Source organism: Pseudorasbora parva, chromosome 23, assembly GCF_024679245.1.
Source record: "Pseudorasbora parva isolate DD20220531a chromosome 23, ASM2467924v1, whole genome shotgun sequence".
In the NCBI taxonomy this organism is placed as follows: Eukaryota; Metazoa; Chordata; class Actinopteri; order Cypriniformes; family Gobionidae; genus Pseudorasbora; species Pseudorasbora parva.
The window spans coordinates 24305317-24327990 of record NC_090194.1 but is presented as its reverse complement, the minus strand read 5'-3'; the positions used below and the strand labels follow the sequence as shown (position 1 = coordinate 24327990).

The following is a 22674-nucleotide window of genomic DNA, read 5'->3' as shown; positions in this document are numbered from 1 at the left end:
TATGGGCGTTTTTCTTCCAAGTCTCCAGTGCGGCACGCCAATCAAACCCCAGCATTTTGGAGAGCGCTTCAAAACCAGTGTAGAAAATAGACCATTACTTATTAGTTATGATATTTCTGAATAAATAAAAAAAAAAACACAAATGTATTATACAGACAACAGTATAAAGAAATAAAAAAGCCAGTTCATGACACCTTTAAACATTCAAGAGCAAGACTCAGAAAAGAAAACTCAACTCGCACATGCTCAGAGGACACAGTGACCCAAAAAATTGGATGAAAATTGCACAGCGTATGCTGTGCTGAGCTACAGAAGTATAAAATGTTACCTGATCCAGAAAAATTTGTCACAGTGACCCACATTTCTAAATTGAGATATTGGTATCGGTATTGGTATTGGTATCAATGGAAAGAGGAGACCATCAGCTTTAAAATGATATCAAAGGCATACATTGAATGGTTTAAATATAAAACCTATTTTTTCCCTCTTTTTTTGTTTAAACTTTTCAAATTAATTCCCATGAAAGTTATGCTTCCATAGGCATAAACTAAAAACGCGTGAATGTATGCCACGTCCCCGCATTTACCTCAGCTCATCTCAGCTCTTCACTCTTGTGATGAATGTAATCTGACTCCTGCTGCATTTGTGCTGTGACACTCGCTTGGCTCACTCACATTATATTGAACAGACACATTCAGTTTTTCATTGTAGTTTCTGTTCTCTAACTGAACTAAAGCTAAATGATTTTATTATTATGAAAATTAACACAACGGTAGGGAAAAAAAAGTGATCCAGTCAACCAGTACCAGAAGTGGTGGCTTTGGTTATGGCCTCGTAGGGCAGCGAAGCAAGTGCATTCTGGGAGTTTTTGTCTTCCATCAAGCCAAAAATATATTTTCTAGACATTTTCATTGTCTAGAAGGCACCAAATTAAAAAATAATTTCACATTTTTACTACATAAATGGCCCAGCAGTTTAAATACACATTCATCTTCCTAGTGCTGAAGAACCCCTTTAAGTAGAACTTAAACGCTCGAGAAAGATGTGTTCATGTGTAGTATGTACTCTTTCCGTGCATTGGTTTATGCATCTTTAATCTATTTTCACTCTATCTATTGTTAGTTTCACAACAATGACAATGTTGTTTCTCTTCAGTGACACCTTAAATTTTGGCCTGATCATCATGTAGTTTCCATATGACTCCAAAAGACTTGTAATATAGTGTGCAAGCTGTATATACTATTTTATGATTCTTTTTTGTAAGTTTGCAGCACATGTCCTTATTCACTTTTATTTACTTTTGAAAAGAGTGTCCAAGATGTACTTCTAAAATTCAAATTGTTTTCCACAGAATGACAGATGACAGTGAGTAAACTATTCCTTTCAACTATAACAGCAGGCCCACTCTGAAAATGTTCACTAGCTCAGTTTGTTCTCAGTGTGCATGCATGTTGGGTGGCAATGAGAGCTGCTGGAGCATTTAACTGGCTAATTGAATGGCCCTGTAAAAAGGCACAGACATTATACGGAAGTATTATCTGAATCTATCAAGACTGCAAGGACACACAACGCCATCGCCATCCACAATGGATTGTCTGTCAGGTCAGTGATAAAGTATGCCAGTTTTGAGTTTCGAAGATGTAAGACAGGACGGCCAGGGCATGGGCTTGGATTATTTGTTTCTGACGTTTGATAAGAGCAAAATCTAAATTACTGAGAGATGAATGATTATTCCTAACCGCTCATGTTGGAATGCTAAATCACAGAGACAAGAATCAAACTGCAAAGACAAACTGCAGAATGTCACAAGATACTGTAAGATACTTTTTTTTCCTTGTTTGTCGATTTGACAGTTACCTCCTCTATGTCTGTTTCACATCCCTCCAAATTCATCTTTCGATTCAGTGTCAATTCAATCTTGATGCTCACACATGGGCATTAATTACTTATGGTGACTCTGAAAAGAGCTTTTCTTTTATGAAAGAGGTATGTTGCAGATCCCTCCGAATTCATCTTTCAATTCAGTGTCAATTCAATCTTGATGCTCACAGATGGGCATTAATTACTTATGGTGACTCTGAAAAGAGCTTTTCTTTTATCAAAGAGGTATGTTGCAGATCCCTCCGAATTCATCTTTCAATTCAGTGTCAATTCAATCTTGATGCTCACAGATAGGCATTAATTACTTATGGTGACTCTGAAAACAGCTTTTCTTTTATCAAATAGGTATGTTGCTCTGCATACCTGGTCCTGAGGGGACAGTTCACCCAAAAAGTAAGAAATTGTCATAATTTTCTCGCACTCGAGTTGTTCCAACCAGTATGACTTTCTTCTGTGGGATGCAAATTCATTAAAAAAAATATTTATCCTGCTCTCTTTCACATAGTCAAAGTAAAAAAGTTCCATATAATAAAAGTATCAAAATAGTCTACAACTATTGTGCTCTGTTCCAGGTCTTCAACAGGTGTATGATGGCTCTGGTGAGGAACATACATTTTAAAGCAGTTATTCTAATAGGGCTTCAGGAGAGACATATGGACTGCTTTTATGTTCTTATGTTATGCATTTTGTAATTTTTGGAGCTTAACAGAACAGGGATGACGTGGCCGGTGACGAGTGCTAATGAGTGCTAATAATCAGCACACCGGTCTCGTTTAAAGCGAAGACAGCGAAGACAGTGGAATACGAGAGAGGACCAGGCCTGGATTTATTTTATGTTTTGTTTACGTTTTGTAGATAGATAGATAGATAGATAGATAGATAGATAGATAGATAGATAGATAGATAGATAGATAGATAGATAGATAGATAGATAGATAGATAGATAGATAGATAGATAGATAGATAGATAGATAGATAGATAGATAGATAGATAGATAGATAGATAGATAGATAGATAGATAGATAGATAGATAGATAGATAGATAGATAGATAGATTAGTTATATATAGATTTATTTAGTATTATAGTATCATATTTTAATAACATAAAAATAAATATTGATTAACCAGTATCACTGAAAATGCAAAATGTTAATGACTGCCTTTGTATGAAAAAAAGCATTTCCCGAACATCTTTTGTATTTAACTGAAGAAGTTTTTTTTTTTTTTTTTTTTTTTTTTTACAAAATAAGGAGCAGTAGATAATGAATTTTCATTTTTAGGGGGAAACTAATCGTAGCTTGATGAAAAATTGGATTTGGTTCAAGGTAAAATACAATGTGTGTGTGAGACGTTCTTAGCTGTTCAGTATTCTGTGCTAAGGATGCTTGGAGGAAAGCCCTGACAAGAGCAGCTGCCTTTCCATTAGTGCACTACAGCTGGAGATGTGGCTGGTGAAAGCACCTTGCTCTGCCTGCTTCATCCTCAATTACTCGAGCGTGGTAAAAAGTCTCAGACCAAGAGAACTGATCGATACCACATCTAACCTTCCAAAAAGGCTCACGCTCCCTTTCGTTATCTCTCTAGGCTAGAGGTAGCTTGTTGCCATTGTTTCCATTACAAGTGTGTGTGTGTGTGTGTGTGTGTGTGTGTGTGTGTGTGTGTGTGTGTGTGTGTGTGTGTGTGTGTGTGTGTGTGTGTGTGTGTGTGTGTGTGTGAGCCTGTTTATGTGGTTTATGAGGACACAAATTTGTATAACTAAATGGGTATTACACTGGTATTACACAATAAATGTGGTTTATGAGGACATATCAAATGTCCTCATAATTCAAATGGCCTTAAAAACATACTAAATTATATTTTTTTGAGAAAGTAAAAATGCAGAATGTTTCCTGTGATGGGTAGGTTTAGGTTTAGGGGCAGTGTAAGGGGATAGAAAATACGGTTTGTACAGTATAAAAACCATTACGCCTATGGAGAGTCCCTGTAAACCACATAGACCATGTGTGTGTGTGTGTGTGTGTGTGTGTGTGTGTGTGTGTGTGTGTGTGTGTGTGTGTGTGTGTGTGTGTGTGTGTGTGTGTGTGTGTGTGTGTGTGTGTGTGGCCTGGTAAACCCTACGTTATGGGGACAAAATGTCCCCACAAAGATTGCAATATCCGAAATCCTTATTCTTGTGGGGAAATGTTTTGGTCCCCATGAGGAAAACATCTTATAAATCATACTAAGTGATGTTTTTAGAAAATGTAAAAATGCAGAATGTTTCCTGTGATGGGTAGGTTTAGGGGTAGGGGCAGTGTAGAGGGATAGAAAATGTGGTTTGTACAGTATAAAAAACCATTACGCCTATGGAATGTCCCCATAAAACATGAGTGTGTGTGTGTGCGTGTGTGTTTTCAGAGGTGGGCCTTCAGTAATGGTCGGGGAGGAGAGGACTTTGTGTGAAAAGGGCATAGTGTTATTTTGAGAGGATGTGCAGGCTGGTTCCCAGCCCTAAATCTGTCCATTGGATGGATGTGAGGCTCAGGGAGAGGAACAGAGTGCAGCGCTGTCACACGTCCTCGGCCTTGGACCACAATCACAACCGACAGGTGAAAAATTGTTACTTTAAGAGATCTATCAGCATATGCTGTGTAAGGGCTTAGAAGCTGAGGAGCTTGAGGATGGCTAGAGGTTGAGAGGATGAGGGTCATATTTTGCTCCCCATTAGGCTTCTTAACTAGCTTGGTATACCAGCTTCAGCGAAAAATACTTCTTTACTCATCTCATGATTTTCTACTAGGGAGGTTTTATTGTTAAAAAAAAAAAAAAAAAAGTAAAACAAATTCCGATGTCCAATTAAAAATTTTCTCGTGACTGATCACATCTAAAGGTTTCCGTTGGCCAACTTGAATTTCTGTTAATTACTGCACTGCAAAATAAAAACAATAAAACCATACAGAGGAAAGTATATAATAATTATAACTCCAAATATTAATGAATTTTGCACTTTACAAGACAGTGTTAGTTTAGTATTATTTATATTATATTATTAAAGTATTTTTTTTAAATATGCTTTTATTTTTACATTTAATTTTAAGTTTAAGTTTTAGTAATTTTGTTAAGTACATTTAAAAAAAACATAAATGCCATAAAATGTATTTTTCATCCCAAGATTTTTGATACATCCCTTAGAGAGATAAAAGGAAGAGATAAATAAATATTTGACGGCTAGAAAAGGACAGATAAAAAATTGTTAATTAAACAACTGACAGCATACCACTCTTACTATTTGAGCCATATAAACTATAATATATACACTCTACAAAATTATAAATGCAACACTTTTGTTTTTCCCCCGATTTTTTTTATAAGCTGAACTCAAAGATCTAAGACTTTTTCAATGTATGCAAAAGGCCTATTTCTCTTAAATATTGTTCACAAATCTGTCTAAAACTGTGTTAGTGAGCACTTCTCATTTGCCAAGATAATGTGCCTTAGGCTGGCCACAACAAAAGGCCACTCTTAAATCTGCAGTTTTATCACACAGCACAATGCCACAGATGTCGCAAGTTTTGAGGGAGCGTGCAATTTGAATGCTGACTGTCCACCAGAGCAGTTACCCATGAATTGAATGTTCATTTCTCTACCGGTTTATGGTAGAGAAATGAACATTCAATTCATTGTCTTGTCCAACTGGTCAAACCAACTGGTCTCACAACTGCAGACCATGTGTAACCACACCAGCCCAGGACCTTCACCTCCAAGACCAGCCAAATAATTGCTGCACAAACTGTCAGAAAAATTCTCAGGGAAGCAGGCGTATTATCAGGAGTATGTTATGGAAAACTAACACAGGTGCATTTTATTGATGGCATTTTGAATACACAGAGATACCGTGACAAGATCCTGAGCCCCATTGTTGTGCTATTCATCCAAGACCATCACCTCATGTTGCAGCATGATAATGCACAGCCCCATGTTGCAAGGATCTGTACTCAATTCCTGGAAGCTGAAAACATCTCAGTTCTTGCATGGCCAGCATAATCACTGGACAATGTCACCTATTGAGCATGTTTAGGATGCTCTGGATCCGTATAGTAAATAGTATAGTCTGGATCCAATATCCAATAGCTTTGCACAGACATTGAAGAGTGGACCAACATTCCACAGGCCACAATCAATCACCTGATCAACTAAATGCGAATGAGATGTGTTGCACTGTGTGAGGCAAATGGTGGTCACACCAGATACAGACTATTTTTTGAGACCCCAGACCACCTTAATACAGGAAAAAGTCTGAGATATTTAGAACTAAGTCTTAGTTAAGCTTTTTTTTTTTTTTTTTTTTTTTTTTTTTTTTTTTTTTGCATAGTTGAATAAAAACTGTATTTAATAATAATAATTTTATAATTTTATAATCATTGCAACTAAAGATATATTATACAAAATGCATGTATTTTGTATGATCTCTTTAATTTTGTTATAAATTTTATAGGTATTATAGATTTTGCAAGCGATTCACATATACAGTCGGTACGGAAAATATTTAGACCCCCTTACAAACTCTGTTATATTGCAGCCATTTTCCTAAAATCATGTAAGTGTTTTTTTTTTTTTTTTTCATTAATGTACACGCAGCACTGCATATTGACAGAAAAACACAAAATTGTTAACATTTTTTCAGATTTATTAAAAATGCATCGATATGCGGAGCCTGATTCGACCACCGATCTCACGGTTGAATCTTCGCGGGTGTTAAATGAGGATCATACCATTTTGGCAATATGGGGGTGCTCAATATTTTAAAGACGTGTCGCGGCGCTGAGCTGAGCATCGGTGTGCGACTCATTTAAGGGTGCTGAGCTTCGCACCGCGCCTTTAAAATTAAAACACGTTCAATGAGGTACACACACCGGCGGCAGCATTCAGCGCCTGTCCGCGGCCACTCGGGAAGTTGTTTAAAATCTTGCTGCACCACAGAGCGCTTTCGTGCAGCTCATCTGTCAGTCAATTCAAAATAATGTGCACGTCAGGTGGCGGTGTGAGTGAGCTCCTGAGGCGCGCGGGGCTGAGACGTACGCGAGCTGTAAGTTCTTAAATAGTCAGGTGTGTGTCTTTCCTAATTAAGTCCAATCAGTATAATCAAACACAGCTGTACTCAAATGAAGGTGTAGAACCATCTCAAGGATGATCAGAATAAATGGACAGCACCTGAGTTAAATATATGTGTATATGTGTATATATGAGTATCAAAGCATAGGGTCTGAATACTTAGGACCATGTGGTTTTAATTTCTGTTTTAATAAATCTGCAAAAATATATACAAGTCTGTGTTTTTGTCAAAATGATTGAATAAAAATGAAAAAGATTGAAATATTTAAGGGGGTCTGATTACTTTCCGTACCCACTATATATATAATGTTTTTCAACATTAATATGAGTTCCCCTAGCCTGCATGTTGTCCCCAAGTGGCTAGAAATTTGGATCTGTGTAAACCGAGTTCTGGCTGTCTTTCTCTGCCTTTGAGAAAATGAGAGCCCAGACGAGCTGATCTTGAATTCTCCTGTTATGATGTCATACCAGGAAAGGTTACCGCCCCATTCTCTGCTCTGCCCACCCAGAGAATTAGTAGAGAATAGATTCAGTTTTTCAGTGGATGTCAGCAGCACAGGCTTTACCATATGGATTTGACAGCACCACCACAAACAGTGAGTAACAGTGTTTATTAATGCCTGATCTGGGATCAGTGAGTTCTGATGTGTAGGTAATCATTCAAGTGTACACAAACATTCTTTCTAAATCGTTTAATACTGTTAGTCACGCAGCTGGCCGTCTTGATGCATCAGTGAATCAAGCCAGTGACTAAAACCATCAACTTCACTCATTTCTGTTAGCAGCATGAAACAAATCTATTATTTAAATGATTAAACTACACTGCATGAAAAGTGGGATTTTCGTCCCCGTAAACGGCCGGAAATCTCCCTGATTTTCGACAATTAACGTCAGTTTACAGCCTGTGAACGTCGCGTTCGTCTGTGCCACATATTGACGGAAACGAACCATGACGTATGTGGAGCTTGCGGAGGCATGCTGGCGCCGGCGCTAATGGCTCTAATTAGCATATGAATAGCAGCTCTGGGCGGCGCCTTGCCAGAATGGCTTGAATTTCCTCACTCAGTATTGGTTGAAACTACTACATTGAAACAAGAAATATCACTCGTGATTGGTTGGCAGAGCTGTTACTATTGGTCAACCTGGGTAATAAATTAATAAATTTAAACCCCCAAATTATAATAATTTTACACACATATATATAAAATTATGATTTGCATATTTTTTAATTGTATATATTCATATTCATGTGATATGCTATTATGTTTTATATTCATGTCATTGTTATCCTATGGACTACGCTATTATAACCATCAAGGACATTCATTTATTGAGGAAAGGAAAATATGCCAGGGACGTGCAGTTTATTCAAAGAAAGAGCTTTATTAGAACAAACACACACAACCAAATGCAAAACGTTTGAGATCTGCCCACACAACAATAGGAAGCTCACGAGAAGCCCAAAATCCTACAGCACCATGAAGTCTCTGTTTTCCGCTTCAGAGCTGTAGGTAACTAGCGCCATTCTGTCTGATTTCAGTCCATTTTTCAGACGTCTGTCGTGCGTTGCCCTGTTCTTTGGAATCGCCTCTAATCTCGATTGCAGCGTGGCACAGAGCTCGGCGAGCTCCTGGCTGGTCGAACAGTCCATCCAGACACCGCGCGAACGATGCCGTCTTCCTCATCAGACATCAGGTCTATGGTAGCGCACTTCCAAAGGCCCACCTCATCCTCAGCTAACACACTCTTTCTTGCTTGTAGCAGCTGTAAAAACAACAAAGACAATCAGTATTGCGCGATGTACTGCGTAAAATGCACCTGAAAAATAGTCACACTGACCAAAAACGGATCTAATCTAATAAATCTTACCCTCTTTCTTCTCAATCGACTCCGAGCTGAACTCTTCACAGCTTCTGCTTGCGATGCAAGGACTGGATGTTTGTACCTGAAGCTCCTGCGTACTGTCTCTATGTCTTACATGCAGCTGGAAAACAATTAAATGAGTGTCATGACGAAGTGGTGAAGACGGCGTACTGCTTCCTGTAAAATGACCAAAAAAGAAAACACTTTTATAAAGCAACTTACATTTGTTCTTTTACAAGGCTAATTTCAGCTTGTGCTACTTAAAAAGCTTTGCTTTAGGTTACTTTAGCTTAGATAACAGTCTTACCGCAATCTTAGGACTGGTCTTCTCTTAGGCACTCGTCTTCTCTTCTTAAAGTTAGTATCTTCCACACAGTTTTTCGACTCCAAAGCAAGCAACCTATCATCTATGGACAGCAACCTGGAGATTACTAAAGTTAACTGCTCGTTAAAATCGGCAGCAAACGGAGCAAGCTGACGAGATAGCCCACTGATTGCATTCAGCTGTTTCTACCCGCCGGTGTTACGGATCAACTGGGGATCATGTTATCTGGGGACGGGCGCGTGCACGCAGCTAGTTTTACCTGGATTTACAGCAGATGTTAGACGAGGACAGATTCGTCACAGCGGATTTTCCACTGAACAGATTTAAAACGCTTTCCACATTATTGGTAAATGTTTGCATAATATCAGGCTCTGTGTTTTCATCTGTCGCTGCTTTGCTGTATGTTTCAAACGCAGTTTAAGGGAATTTTTAATGTGGTTTCATTTCACAACACAGACCACGCCCACATTTTGTTACATTCTTTTCGATGAAAGTCGTATCCAATGACAATTACATTCAATAAATTACATTGTGTCGTATTAGTATCGGAATTTTTATTTTATTTTTAATAACTATTGTTTTTGTAATTTGCTTAGGGTATTTTTTAAATTATATATATCTCCTAACTAAAATAACTCATAGCCTGTCATATTACCTTTCTCATATTAGCCTATTATAATCTATTATATTGCCCACCCCTTGCCCACCTCCACATCCCAGCTGATATACAAGATTTGGGGGGTCATTCTGCATTTGAAAGTTTGAAAGGGTTTTAAATCTTCTAAATAAAGTAAAATGATTCAAAATCAAGTAATTTATATATGCCAAAGTCAACTTTAAACATATACAATGTAATTTCCAAACAGCAAAATTGTGGCCAGTAAAAATGCTGAGTGGCTAGACTTTGGAAAACCACTAGCCACGGTGGCCGGTGAGCAAAAAAGTTAATGTCAACCCCTATATATATATATATATATATATATATATATATATATATATATATATATATATATATATATATATATATATATATATATATATATATACACACACACACACACACACACACACATATATATATATATATATATATATATATATATATATATATATATATACACACACACATATATATATATATATATATATATATATATATATACACACACACATATATATATATATATATATATATACACACACACACACATATATATATATATATATATATATATATATATATATATACACACATATATATATATATACACACACACATATATATATATATACACACACACACATATATATATATATATATATATATATATATATATATATATATATATATATATATATATATATATATATATATATATATATATATGTAGTGCCGTTAAAATTAATTTGCGTTAACACGTTAATTTTGACAGGCAATGATATATGATATATAAAGTTTGCTGATGTATGATGCCGCTTATTAGCAGGAGACCGCAATGATTGGTAAAAGTTGCGGTGATTGGTCAAAATTGCGAGTCGCACTGAATTCACGGGGACTGATTGCAAATAACACACAATAAATAATCTAGAATACTTTCATCAAATATATAAATTCAAGCTTAAGTTTAAGATTTTACAGTTAGGCTATACTGAGCCTGATCTATCTAAGAGATTTTCTTAGAAGGAAGTTAATACCTTTTAGAAAAATGTCACATGGGTTAAAACTCCTGCTACCCTGATTTGCATTTGTATAGCTCACAGCATGTTCATTTACATGTTAAAGCCTCCCCTGGAGTTAAGGGAAGGGGGGTCTTGGGGGGGACAACTGCCAAGCAAGGCCCACGTCAATTTCTGACAATTCACGGCAGTTTTCGGTGACGCCTGCAAACTGCCGTGTACAGTCGTAAACCTGATCTTCCACGACAATCTACAGTGCCGCTTACTGACGAAAATCCCACTTTTCATGCAGTGCTACAGAGAGCAATCAAAGAACACTTTATAATGTTCGGATCGGTCAATCACACATATATCTGCGGTCCACACTTGCTCAAACTGCCGTTTGAATGACGCTGCTCATTATGCTCAACAGAAGCTCTTACTGTATTCATGTCAATGTTGTGTTTGTTGTTAGCTGTGGTTAAAGCATTTTGTGAGAGAAATAACGTTGCAAAGTTCACTCGTGTTTATTCAGAGCTCTCAGATACAAACAAAATAAACTTGCGCTCTCAAAAACTCGGTACAGTAACACTTTATCAGCAATCTTTCCCCAGCTCTGTTTTTCTCTGTCTCTCTCTTGACTGGCAGCGCTGCAGCTGCTCCTGCTCGTGCCTGACTTAACCACGCCCCCTCCGCACGTAATCTCATTTAAAATCCAAAGAAGTCAGCCAATCACAACAGTGAGTGTTTTCACTGAAGACTCACAGCAGACATTCCCCTTGAAACAGAGCATTCAAGCCAGAGGGCTAATATCAGTATAGAAAAAAATGCCTTTTAAAAACATACTAACAATATAAGTACACCCCAGGAAACATTATAATAAAGCAATCCATGCCATGGGACCTTTAACTATTTATTTGTATGATACTGCTGCAAATAAGTATTTGAACACCTGTCAATCAACTAGAATTCTGACCCTCAAAGACCTGTTATTCTGCCTTTAAAATGTCCACCTCCACCCCATGTATTATCCTAAATTAAATGCCCCTCTTTGAGGTCATTAGCTGCATAAAGAGACCTGTCCACCCCATACAATCAGTGAGAATCCAACTACGAACATGACAAAGACCAAAGAGCTGTCCAAAGACACTAGAGACAAAATTACACCTCCACAAGGCTGGAAAGGGCTATGGGGAAATTGCCAAGTAGCTTGGTGAAAAAAGGTCCACTGTTGGAGCAATCACTGAAAAATGGAAGAAGCTAAACATGACTGTCAATCTCCCTCAGATTGGGGCTCCATGCAAGATCTCACCTCGTGGGGTCTCAGTGATCCTAAGCAAGGTGAGAAATCAGCCCAGAACTACACGGGAGGAGCTGGTCAATGACCTGAAAAAGAACTGGGACCACCGTTTCCAAGGTTACTGTGTGTAATACACTAAAATGCCATGGTTTGAAATCATGCATGGCAAGGAAGGTTCTTAAACCAGCTTAAACCAGCACATGTCCAGGCCCGTCTTAAATTTGCCAATGAACATTTGGATGATCCAGAGGAGTCAAGTGAGAAAGTAATGTGGTCAGATGAGACCAAAATATATCTTTGTGGTCATAATTCCATTCAACATGTTTGGAGGAAGAAGAATGATCCCTGATCCCCAAGAACACCATCCCTGATGTGAAGCATGGGGTGGTAGCATCATGCTTTGGGGGTGTTTTTCTGCACATGAGACAGGGCGACTGCACTGTATTAAGGAGAGGATGACCGGGGCCATGTATTGTGAGATTTTGGGGAACAACCTCCTTTCCTCAGTTAGAGATGGGTCGAGGCTGGGTCTTCCAACATGACAATGACCCAAAGCACAAAGCCAAGATAACCAAGGAGTGGCTCTGTAAGAAGCATATCAGGGTTCTGGCGTGGCCGAGCCAGTCTCCAGACCTAAACCCAATAGAGAATCTTTGGAGGGAGCTCAAACTCTGTGTTTCTCAGCGACAGATAGAAGATCTGTGTGAAGGAGTGGGCCAAAATCCCTCCTGCAGTGTGTGCAAACCTGGTGAAAAACTAAAGGAAACGTTTGACCTCTGCAAACAAAGGCTACTGTACCAAATATTAACATTAATTTTCTCAGGTGTTTAAATACTTATTTGTAAATAGTATTATTAATAAATAAGCCACAGTGTAAGTTTTATTAATATAAAACTTATTAATAAATAGTTTAAAAAATCATACATTGTGATTTCTCTCAAAGTGGACATGCACCTATGATAACAATTTCAGACCCCTCCATGATTTCTAAGTAGAGAACTTGCAAAATAGCAGAGTGTTCAAATACTTGTTTTCCTCACTGTATATATACTGGAATTGGTCGCCCCCGATTCCGTAGTAACGTTGTGTCGCCCCCATTTATACTGAGGGAGGCCACTCCCAGACACAACATCACATCTGCCAGCCAATTGGGGCTGGTGTAATGTAATAGGGCTTCTGAGGAATCCGCGGAAGGGGCGTATCCCATAGTTAGACACCGACATAGTTAGACACGACATAGTTAGACACCGACTACGTGTGCTTGAAAGAGAACTGTTCTTGACCAAGACACTTGGAAAGCTCTGACGTGATTGGTCACTTGTGAGTGCCTCATATCTGTTTTATTCACTGTCTTCTCTGTCTTCTTCATAGGACATATATGACCCTACTGACCTCAGCCGAGTTAGACCACAGGGTGGACTTTCTCCAGTGATATAAATCTTTAATCACATCCCCCATGCCTTTCCATGGCAGACCAGAGGGCTCAGCCTGTCTCTGCATTATTCAGATGGACCCACAGAGTACTACCCTCATCCTGCATAAAACAAAGCAGCTTTACATAAAACGTCCCCTTTCTGTCTCACCCTTGGACTCTTTTTCCAGAACTGAGGGACATATTCAGACACCTGTGTATATAGATCCTGTGTGCTGAACGTGAACTGCATTTATTCATATAGAGAAAAGAGTGATTGGGAAAAAAAATCTGTGGAATCTGTTTTTTATCTGTGGAAAAAAAATGCTAGCTAGGATCAGCCTATCAGGTACAATTTTCTATTATAAAACTATGAGCCATTTTGCTAATCATATTTGTCAATGATGACATATGAAAAGCTAAAATTACCAATTACCTTTTTCTTTTCTTTTTTCATGGCAGAAACAAATAAACAGAATTGTGAAACCTGGAATTCTGAAAAAAAAAGAAGTAAAAACTGAAAGATGGGCAAACAATTCTGAATTGTGAAATATAAAAATGCAGTTGTGAAAAGAAAAGAAAAAAAAATATTTATTTTTTCATGGCAAAAACAAGCTTCCATATGATAATGGCCTATGCCAGAAAAATGTGGATGCTTAACTATTTTGATTCTTTGACCACTTCACTAGTTTTATAGCCTATGTTAGCCACCAATTATCCTAGCAATTCTGCATGGATAAGCATTAGCATCTAAGTAATGGAGTTACTGAGGACATCATCAGAAACATATCAATGTTAACAGCTAACTGCCAATCAATATGTTTAGGTGGAAGACTCTCTCTCCAGGGTTGATGGTTTCATGGCTCTCTAAGGGAAACGCGAGTTTTCAGTTAGAGGGACTAAACCACCGACGGTACCTCTTACAGGTCAAAGCTGAGCACTTCACAGAAAACCACAATCGAGCTAAATACATTTCAGCACATGCCAGCTTTTTTTGTGTTCAAGGGTCCTATTGTAAAATATAGATTAGCTTTTAGTGGTAACAAGTATTTATTTTATTTAAATAATAATAACTTTACTAATACAATGTATTATACATGTTCAACTTTCTTTAGTTTTTAATGTTGGTTTTTGAACATGAAAAAAAGTCTGCACGATACAATGCACTACTTTAGAGCACGATACACTGCACTACTTTAGAGTCTGGTTAGGACACAGTTAAGACAGCTCTGACCTGGATTTTCCAGCAAGGAGACCATAGAAGCAGTACAAAGACATGTGTTGTTGTTAGGTTGTAGTGAAGACGATTGTATTATTTTGGAGAATAGCAGAACCCAGGCATGATTTTTTTTTTCTCAAAAAAAATTGTCTATATAATTCAGGAGATTATATCAGGCGCTGTGTATGTGTGTTTGTGTGCGCAGTTCCATGTTGTAGCTGATTGCTCTGTCATGTAAGTGAATAAGGACATGTCTACGGTTTTGCTGTTACAAGACACATTGACATACTATCGATCAGGATGTTAACAATATAATGGAACAAATGCCTGGAAGCATCATCACTTCTCTCCCTCTGTCACCACCTCTCCATCACTTTCTCATTCGTTTTATCTTGCTTTTGCCTTTATCCATGGCAAGTAATTAACTCCACTGTATCCTCTCTCTCTCTCTCTCTCTCTCTCTCTCTCTCTCTCTCTCTCTCTCTCTCTCTCTCTCTCTCTCTCTCTCTCTCTCTCTCGCTCTCTCTGTGTGTGTGTGTGTGTGTGTGTGTGTGTGTGTGTGTGTGTGTGTGTGTGTGTGTGTGTGTGTGTGTGTGTGTGTGTGTATTTCAGTAAAACTGAGATCCTCTCTGGTGATTTTCACTTAATCTTTAGAGGGACTCTGTAATCTAGAGCAGCCATTGCCAGAAATGTTTACTCATGCAAACAAGAAAAGAGCCTGGAACAGAAGAACAGAAGGATAAGCAAAAGTCTGGCAACATGCATGTTTGCTCCATTTATCTTTCAGTTCTTGTGGGGTCCAAAAATCTACCGCAAGTGAAAATCCATCAGAAAATCCATACAATGTTGGCAGATCAGTAATATAGTTGATACAGTTAATTTTGTAATTAATTTTATTTGGATATTTTTAGTTGAAAACTTAGAACGAAATTTTAGTGTCCCCAATTGAGCAAGCCAAGCCAAAGGCGACAGTGTCAAGGAACCAAAACTCCATCAGGGTATGATAGAGAAAAATAAACCTTGGAAGAAACCAGGCTCAGTCAGGGTGCCAGTTCTCCTCTGGCCTACACACACACACACAAGTGCCGAGTAACTTTTATCAACAAGGAAGTGTGGAATCCTGCACTGAATTATGTTCTGAACACCTATATGGTATAATAGTGAAGTCTCTCTGATGAATTTATGTTGAAATTTTTTTGCTTTAAATGTGTATTGTTATCTAGGTTGAGCACTGCTGTTGATATGAGACTCCCCTCTCATTCTCGCCTCCTCAGAGTACATGCGAGAGCAAGCTGAGGCACTATGGGAAATGATGGCCACTCATAGTCACTGATACACAAAACACACACACACACACATACAAGGACTCTCTGACACACGCACAGTCTGCTCTCTTTCTTCTTTGTTTTTATACATTTTATGTTTTATACATTTATTTTTTCTAGTGTAACGTTTTAATGATATTTAACATAGCTGTTTTGTTTTTTTTCTGTCATCCTTTGGCTAGTATTACGTTATATCACACTCTTATGCATGCAAATGCTTTTAAACCATTCAAGCGTGATAAGACACAGTTAACATTCTGTGAATGTTCTGACACACACAGCACACAGAAAGACATGCAGCAGTAAAGAGTTCTCTTCTGCGCTTAAATGAACAATAACACACACAAATATGGTAAAATGTCAGTTTTGTTGAGTATCCTCATTAGAACACTCATGTCAAGATAAAATAAAAATATATATTAGGGGTGTAACGGTTCACAAAATTCACGGTTCGGTTCGATACGATACACTGGTGTCACGGTTCGGTACGGTTCGGTACGTTTTAGATACAGCAAAAATAAAAAAAAATGGCAGATAAATTACCTTTTTTATTTTTTTAAACTAACAAAGTATGATTTGAAAAGTATGATGTGACTCTCAAGGGGCGTGTCTGAAGAACGTGGCTGTTCAGCTCCCATTCATCGGTAATGTAATGTGCCGTTACATTCAGGTAGCTTTGTGTAGCCCTTGGCGTCCAGCCGTCTGTTGACAGAGCAACCGCTGTTGCTTTGGCCAATTGGTTCTCTATTTGGGCTTTTGTTTTTTAGTACAAAGCAGGCATTACTGGCTGAAATGGGCTCATGAAGGAACATTGTAACGGGGCTCAATTACTTTAAGCACGTTCTTAAAACTCCGTCTGCGGTGCGTTTTGCAGTGCGTATGCGGTGCAGGAGCCGCACGCCCTGTTGTCCCTTCACATATGTTGCGTTTTCAGTCCGCAACCGTTAACATGGGTACAGAAAAAATAGGCTACGCACCGCATAGACTACGCACTGCAGACGGAGTTTGTGTGAAACGGGCGTAAGGTCTCATATCCGCGGCTATACATGTCTTTTGCCATTTGAATAATTTGGAAATGTCGGTCTAAATTCTGCGGGGATAGTTTGTGGCTGTTTATTCTTTTTATCGTCTTGTTGTCGGCGTAAATGAGTAGACTGACATGACATGAGTTATTCCCGCTGCTGTATCATCATGTAGCAAATGCGACATACCATTGTTTTTAATCCATAACTCTTGCCAACACCATCATAGTTTACGGAGAATCCAAAGTTCACCAACACACCAGACCCGTTGGTTATTGGAGGATCTTCTATTTCTGGTCTGTTAAATAAAATAGCCATTTTGCAATGAGCATTCAGCGTGTACTGAGTAAGGGAGCACCTGACTGAGCAGTCTAAAAAATATTAGTTTTTTGTTTTTTTCTCTTAGTCAGGGGCATTGCCTGTTACGTCGTTTTGGTTATTGGCTTCCTTGTTGAACGCATAATATTATATTTTACATAATTTTTTATTTTCCAAATCTAATTAATTAGACCAAGAACCGTTCGGTACATAATGCATACCGCGTACCGAACCGAAAGCCTCGTACCGAACGGTTCAATACGAATACGCGTATCGTTACACCCCTAATATATATATATATATTAGGGGTGTAACGATATATATATATATATATATATATATATATATATATATATATATATATATATATATATATATATATATATATATATATATATATATGAAGCCTAATAAATGATACCGGGCTAACATGTACTGTAAATATGCATTCACCCAGTGATTTGGCTGCTCACATCACCATCTGTCTGTGAGAAAGGCCTTTTGGCACACAACTATAGCCATGACAACTTCCAAATCACCTGTTTGTAACTGAAAATAAATTATGCTATATATCTTGCTTAAGATCACACAAAAATGTCATATATGACGTCTATGGTTTCTAGATGGAAAGGCCACATGCAGTAGACATTATCAGACACTCGGTCAGCTCATCAGCTCAATATAAATGCTCTTTTAAGCAAAGTGCCACAGCAAATTCACATGAACATCAATTTATTACTGAAGCGTGAATTACTTACTTTCAGATGACTGCTAAAAATAAAGGTTCTTTGCAGCACCATAGTTTCATCAGTTGAGTTGGCAATACAGTTTTTTGAAGAAAAGAGATTTTATTACAGACATCTTCAAAAAACATTAAAGCTATCCTGTGACTTTCACTATATCAATTTTGTCTTTTAACACAGCAAAAACATAATTGTTTCATAATTTAATGTATGGACAAACTGTAACTCTAAAATCAATTGTTTATTTCAGATGCTGTTAGATTGCCATAACCTCATCTGCAAAAAGAGCAACCCAGAATGCACACATAATGAACGACGTAAAGACATCATAGAGGATTGTGAAGATATTTCACTGGAACTTGGTCTTCATTACATTTACAGTATATCATGTTAAATGTCAATTTTTATGTATTAATGTATTAAGCTAACTGTTTTTAGAGCACTATAATTTTTTTCTACAATTTGGCATGTCAAGATAAAAAATATAGTACCTAATTGGCACAACTTGCTGGGGTTTATTTATTTTTTATGTAAATCCCAAATAGAGGCAGCAAGATATTATATGACCAGGGAGATATATAAAAAATAATAATTATAAATAATATATACAACTAATATTAATACAAATATTATTAATAATAATAAAATGCTAATAATAACAATGGAATTAAACTGTTATTAAAAAAAAGTTATTTATGGCACCATTAAGGTCATAACTTTTTTTTTCACATTCTTTATGGAACCTTACGAAAAAGACTATTGTTGGTAGATTTGGATTTAATTTTAAATCTATTAATTAACCAATAATTATTTAACCTTTTTTTTCCCATAGTGGCCAAATATAAGTTCATATATCACTAGAACTAGGACTTAAAAAGGTGTTCCTATTGTGTCAGAAACTTTTAGCTTTTTTATAATTGAAAATTTAAAAATGTTCTAAACATTATGCAAAAATTTTGATCAGTAATTCAGTCCTTAATAAAAAAAAAAAAAATTCAAAACCCTTTTGTGTCTCATCTTATTTGGCTGGTATTCAGTGTAGGATTAAAACTGTACAGACATGTCTTAATCTTAGAGTAAACAATGAGAAGGATGGAGTGTGTGTGTGTGTGTGTGGGGGGGGGGGGGTATGGGGTGGTAAATGAGGGCTGCCGGCAATAATCTCTCAAAACGGTCTCCTTAAAACAATAATGTTTTATAGTCGCTCTCAATCCTGAGATAAACCAATTATAAGGGAACACAGAGTAAACAAATGCGGAGGAAGCGCATGCTTCTGAAATCTTGAAATAAATTTACATCATAAGTACTATTCAGAAGACTGAGCCATTTTCAAAGGACTTTAAAAGCCATAAAAGGATTAAAGAATAGAAAACCCCCTTTCATTTATTAAAAAACCTTCTCAAAGCACTATATTTAGCACTATATTTAGCACTATAGTCTGTAAGCCAATATCTGTTTTGCTGGCCATATTCATTCCTCCCACTGGCAGAAAGATATGCGTCATTGGCTGATCGATCGTTTTTAATAATAACAATTACTGCCAAGACACTACAGAATGTTTTGCAGAGCTCGAATTAGAAACGGAGGAGAAAAGAAAAGATCTGCCTGCAGACTCCATCAAGGAAATGATATAATCATATCAGTCATGATCTGAGCAGAAATCATGGCTATTTTAAAGGATTGACTGGTGCTTTCTGTGTTTTTTCCCTGTTCGTTTAGCAAGTTAAAGACTTTAATACCAGCAGCTTAGTCATGATGCGTTTGTAAGTTGATTGACCTTTGTGAGTGCACTGAAATGCAGAAATGTACTGAAATCACACAAATACACATACACACACACACACACACACACACACACACACACACACACACGGGCTGTTTGATCCGTTTCTAGGAGCATCTCGTGCTTTACTTTTACTGACCTATTCAAACTCTCTCTCTCTCTCTCTCTCTCTCTCTCTCTCTCTCTCTCTCTCTCTCTCTCTCTCTCTCTCTCTCTCTCTCTCTCTCTCTCTCTCTCTCTCTCTCTCTCTCTCTCTCTCTCTCTCTCACAAACACATGCTACAAAAAACAAACTCCTTCACATCAAAAAGAATAGGCGATGTACTCTCTCTACTGTTATTTCTGTCCTTCTTTCTTGCAACCTTCCCCTTTCTCTCTCTTTCACTCCCTCTGCTTGTTGACCTTGAATCAACATGAACAGAGGTCACCAGTCATTAGCTTTGGCTTACTTCATTAATGAACACAATGGTTGTTAAAAGTATAACATTAGCCGGATCTCATAAAGAAATATCAATACCTTATTTCTTGATGATCTTTGATCATATTTACGATGGGTGCCAATAATTCTGACCAAAACTGTGCATGTGAAATATTACATTCCTTGACTAATAGCTCACTACTTGGTTAGTAGTTCAGATCATTTTACTGACTCGGATCTTTGACTCTTGTTCAGCAAAATGAACAAATCATTTTTCAAGTAATTTTGTTCATTTCAACAGAATCTAATTAAAATGTTACATATAAAATTTCCCATCATATTTAGTACTTTAGAAGTTTTTAAGAAATTAATTAATTAATTGATTAGCTTGCTTCAGGCTATGTATGTAGTCTGTTAGTTCACCTCACCTGCTGATCCAAAAAATTCTTCTTAAGTAGGGTTGGGAATCGTGAGAAATTTTCCGGTTCCGGTTCCGGTTCCGATTCCGCCTAACGATTCCGGTTCCGATTCCGGTTCCAGTAAAATTATAAAACAAATAGTGGTAAAGGAAAAAGGCACAATACGCAACTTTAAACAATCCTTTTTTGTGTTTATTACTTGCTCTCAAATGAATTTACAGGTTGGCAATGTCAAAAAAAGTCCTGTACTATACATATATTACAGGATTAATCGAGCCATATGGAATTTATGGAGATTAAAATAAACATGTTCAAATTTACACCTCTGAAATTGTGTTATTACATTTTCTCTCTCTGTTTTAGGGATGTTAACCGATGACCGTTTGACCCATGGTTGACCGTATCAACGTAAACTGATCAAAGTTGTCGGTTGTCGGTTAAAAAAAAAAAAGTGATCTCTAAATTAGGCTATTATAGACAGTGGACTAAACGCTACTACAGTTAGCCGTCTCATTATAAAATATTTTTGTGTGAAGTGAACATATCCCTCGCACTCAATTTTTCATAACTCTCCTGTTTGTACTTAATAAACCAATAAAAACATTTGGGGCGAGGTCGCAGCGTTTGCGCGCTCACAAGGTTTGCAAAAAGTAAACAGGCTAAAACACTCGAGGTTAGAGCCAGAGCAGACGACAGGATGAAGCGTCATTCCGCATAAGATGGGCTTACATTTGGAAATATAATATCTACATTTCAGTGGTAACACATAAGGTGTTGATCGTCTTTCTTTATTATTGTTAGCACTAACTTACCTCGAACTAAAGCGGCGTCTCTTCAGAGCTGTCATTTTCTTAAATGAGCCGCGGCAATGTTTCAAATGAGCTCATAACGCTAGACAAACGCCTTTATTTTCAACGCGATCAGCTTGAACCCAAACCATTTCGAAACTAATGAGCCATGGTCCTCGGATTACAAACAAGCTCCTCGGCGCCGCGTTTGCGGGACTCGCGCTGTGGGGGATTTTAAAAAAGTGACGTGAGGGGAAGGGAGGCGGCAGCGCTAAGACAGTGTGTGTGTGTGTGTGCGCGTGTGTGAGAGAGAGAGAGAGAGAGAGAGCGGGAGTGCGGCTCGCGGCTATGCTCCCAGCGCTTCGCACACACATTGCTCCAGAACCGTTTTCGGAACCGACACTCAGGAATTTCGCGCGGTTCCGGTATTTTTCAAAAATCAGTATCGGTTCTGCATAAGAACCGGTTCTCGGTTCCCAACCCTATTCTTAAGTCATATTAAAGTTTTGCATCACTATACTTAGTATATTTTGGAATATATATATATATATATATATATATATATATATATATATATATATATATATATATATATATTGGTCAGAAATGGTCTTCGGTGGTGGCTGACCAGTCATGGTCATCCACACACACGCATGCACCCACACACACACACACACACACACACACACACACACACACACACACACACACACACACACACACACACACACACACCAACAGTAAAAGTACCTACCCGCGTGATCTGTGAGCCCAATACTGAAAAAAGTTGATCACAGGAAGCTGTATCTGTCATATGATCACCAATACTGATATATTTGAAGCTTTCATTTTATCATGTAGAATTATTTATAAGGATGTTCCAATCAAGATTTTTACAGACATGCATTTAAGCCTCTCTTAACTCTTGTTTAATCTGGGAATAAGGATGATGCTGTAATGGTGTGCACTTCATGTCTGGTCCCTGTATGGGACGCAGAGATTCTAGGTGACTTACCATAAAAGGTAGTTTACACACCATCACTTTGGCATGAGCACCATCTACGAGACAGGCTTATGCCTTGAAGTGGAACCTGTACTTTGAGTGGTGTTT

General features: G+C 37.6%; 1 protein-coding gene and 1 long non-coding RNA gene across 2 annotated transcripts in view; both read right to left on the bottom strand.

Moving 5' to 3' along the window:
• LOC137062800 (reticulon-4 receptor-like 1) overlaps window positions 1-22674 on the bottom strand; it is a 232126-nt gene that overhangs the window by 165333 nt on the left and 44119 nt on the right. The gene's annotated exons all lie outside the window — the stretch shown is intronic.
• Window positions 8358-9279, bottom strand: LOC137062962 (uncharacterized). Its single transcript, XR_010901319.1, has 3 exons — window positions 9145-9279; window positions 8844-8958; window positions 8358-8738 (listed from the first exon to the last, which is right to left on the bottom strand). It is a non-coding gene; the product is annotated as an uncharacterized lncRNA (long non-coding RNA).